The following is a 3,629-nucleotide window of genomic DNA, read 5'->3' on the forward strand; positions in this document are numbered from 1 at the left end:
TTTTTTTTAAGATAATTACTCCAAAATATGGAGATACAAATACAAGCATTTTATTTTAAAAAGCGAACATAAAAAGGTATAAATTCAAAAGTGTTTAAATGCTTCCATTTTGGATAATTCTTTTAAGAACCTATACAAGTTTGTTCCCAGAAGCTAATACATCACTAGTCTCTACTAAGAGGAAATGAATTCTAAAAATTAACATGGTTTTCAGTTAATTTCATATCTCACTAAATAAAAACCTAGAGAGACCAATAATATCCAATAGCTTCAAAAGATAAGCCAAACTTTTTAATGTAATCAATTTTGCCAATGTTTATATACACAAGGATAATACACTCTATAGTTTCTTATAAAATAGCAAATAAGGAGTAGATTTAGGAGATGTAGAAGGGGAAAGAGAATTCAAAAAGTCCTTCTCTTCAGTAACTTTTACTTCAGGATCATCAAAAAGCAGCCACTTTCCCTCAAACTCCTTTAAGCTTTGCACTATATATGAAATTTTGTTCTCAAATCCACTAATGTTAATGCCTGTTTGGTCAGTGGATTCCTTGTTTCTATCAGATTCATGGGTCCCCTTAGTAACGTTAGTCTCAGAATTTCTATTTTCAGCAAATGCTGTACTGGCACCTTTATCAGGATTAGATACTTTGTTGTATAGCTCATATACTGCCTTGCTCTTTTGTCCTCCAAGAAGTTCTACAGCTTCTACATTTTTTTTTGTTCAAAACTTTACTTGGCTGTGTGTTTCCACCGACTCTAATTGATACATCTTCATCATCCTAATTTTCAACCACACCCCTTGCTCCCTCCTCATTCAATGGTTCTGGCTTACCCATTTCACACATTTAGTTAACCACAAAATTTCCCTTATCTAGTTCTACACTGTTAAGGTCAGTGACTTTAACAGAAGCAGTGTAGTGCCCACTACTAATTGTAATGCTGCTATGCATCACAACTGCAAATAATCCATAGCTGTCATTGGTTGGCTTTGTACTCCATTCTTCTAGTGACAATTTAAGAGGTGTCAGTAAAGGAGTGTTGATCTTGGAAAGTCCACCACCATAACAATCAAACTCCAAGCCACTAGCAGCAGAACACTTCCAATGAATGGTTATAACTTCAGGCATTTTGTCAAACAAAAGACTTTGTTCAGCTTCAGTATAATGATGGCAATTTTCACAGAAATATTTATCTTCTCCAACAATCCTCTCCACTGTGAAGCAAACTGTGAAATTGCCCATCTCAGGGTCTTCATTTCTGTTTTTGGCTCTGGAGAAATTTCAGAACTGTCTTCTACTTTGGAAAGCTCATCTTCTTGTACTGGCACACTGATGTCTTGAAAATCTTCTCTTCTTTCTGTTTAACTTTCACATGCTAAGCAACGAGTCCTTAATACCAGCTGACCTTGAAATAATTTCTCTACTAGCTCAAAACCAATTTGCTCTTTGTTTATGGGCTTAACTTCATTACCATTAATGGGCTTAACATTATTCTCTGGTGACTGAAGTCCACAACCATTTGTTGTGTCATCATTTTCACACTTCCCAGAGTCCCCTTCAAGATCATATTCATTATCTTTAGACTGTCCTTTGGATCCTTGGTTTCTTTTTCCCAGACTACAGAATTTAGAAAGAATGCTGGGTTGCTTAGTTGTAGACTTGAAACAATTTATTTTAACTCTTGATTTTTTCTGTGAAAGTCTTGCATTCTCACTGTCAGAAACGTACTTGGCAATTATTTTAGGAGGGATCTCTAATGTATCACCTGTAACTTTCCTTTTTGATCTAGTTTGTCTCTGGTTCTCTTCCAATGACTGTTGTTCCTTGGAGACCTTAATTTTTTTTCTTCATGTTACCAAATTCAGTGTCACTTTTTCTTTTCCCATTTCCTTTTGGCAGTTTTTCTTTATAGTCTTCAGAATGCCTCATATTGTCCAACTCTATGTTCTCAACACCACTAATGTCCTCTTTCTGGTGACATTTTTCTTCTACCTTGTTAGATAATTCTGCCACATTCTTTACTTCCTCTTTTTTTAGAAGCTGGCATGTTTCTTGAATGTTTCCCAAAATACACTGTAATACTTCCTGTGCATCATGCTGTAGGTATCCTTCATACAGAGGGTTGAGTTCCCTGAGGGTGCTAAGCAGTCGCCTTGGCTGAGTAGCAAGTCCATCAGTATATTTCTCTGGATTTAAGAGAAAACTAGCCTGAAGCTGTTCAACTGAAATGATCAAGGACTGTAAACTGCATATTAGTTCATAACTTGCCAAAGAATCTTCTTTACAGTTTCCCTTCTCTTTTTGATTAGCTTTATCTTTAAGAGCTTCTTTCTTCCTTGAAATAATATTAAATAAATACTTCACTCCAGATTTAAAACCGGGACAAAAATATAATACCTGAAGTATACTATTAAGATAGCAAGTATTGCCGAGATTATTCAGTCCCACAAATGGTAACAAGTTTTCTCTCTTCTCACAGTTTATAGGTGAGGACTGTGCTGCAGGAACAACTTGATCAATTTCAGATCCTCTAAATTCAGAAGCTTTTTCTTCATTTTCTTGAGAATCTGTCAAATCTAAGGCTCTCTTAGTTTCCTTTTTCTGAAAAAACTTTAAGGAAAGTTTTTTTTTCTTTGATGGACTGCCTCTTGATAGCCTATTACTTTCACTAGGTATGACACCAGGCATTTTCCCTTCAAATCCCAGAGTTGACAAGTATTAATTTATATAGGGACGTTATGATCGCCAATCATATCTGGTCATGGCCCCAAGCGAGGTCCACGGCGATGATGCCGTCAAGTCCAACTGGCATGAGGGTGAGTGCAACAGCTAGACCTTGCCCGGAGCCCGTGGAGTCCCCGACCCACCCGCGGAAAAGCTGGCCGGTTCGCCTTCCCCGCGATGGAGTGACCATTCGCTTTCCGGAGTGGGAGCCCGGGCCGCCGCTGGGTCCTGCCTTGCGCCGGCACCCACTACATCCCCGGAGCGGCGCCAGCCCGCGCCTGCCCAGGGATGGTAAGGAGCTCAAGAACTAGCCCCGCTGGCGGAGCGCCTGAACCGCTAGGGTCTTCGCTTACATTCTTACTGAAAAAAAAAAAAAAGTTTTCTGTCAGACAGCCTTTATTTATTTAGCATTCTCTTCAAGATATTTAGGGAATAATTAAAAACCATCTCACATGATGTGGTTATTCTAAGGAATGCTGAAGATTGCAAGTATCAAAGCATTTTTGACATATGCATGCTCAGGTATAGACACTACAAGCTAAAATGGAAGTACACCAGCACTGACTCCCTGGTAACAATGGCAAAGCCAATTCTGTTTGCCAAATATTGGCAATGGTCAAGGAAATGAATGAGACCAGTCAGCAAATCTAGAGCACTGTCTCTCTTTGGTGATACTAATCAGCAAACAATATATCATGGTCCTCAGAATATGAATGGTGGCCAACAGAGACTTTCTCCATCTCCTCCTCCTCCTCCTCCTTTTTTTTTTATAAAGAGAAATAGGAAGGGAATAAGAGAGAAATATCAACTCGTTCCGCCTAGTTGTGCACCCACTGATTGCTTCTCATACATTATAGACCAGATTCTAACCAGCAACCTCGGGATCAAGCTGGTAACACCCAG

The 3,629-nt window shown here is 38.7% G+C and overlaps 1 pseudogene; it reads right to left on the reverse strand.

Annotated features, from left to right (window-relative positions):
* Positions 1-323: 323 nt before the first annotated feature.
* Positions 324-2,837, reverse strand: LOC136311878 (ubiquitin carboxyl-terminal hydrolase 1 pseudogene; annotated as a pseudogene).
* Positions 2,838-3,629: the final 792 nt, after the last annotated feature.

This window comes from Saccopteryx bilineata, chromosome 8, assembly GCF_036850765.1.
Source record: "Saccopteryx bilineata isolate mSacBil1 chromosome 8, mSacBil1_pri_phased_curated, whole genome shotgun sequence".
In the NCBI taxonomy this organism is placed as follows: Eukaryota; Metazoa; Chordata; class Mammalia; order Chiroptera; family Emballonuridae; genus Saccopteryx; species Saccopteryx bilineata.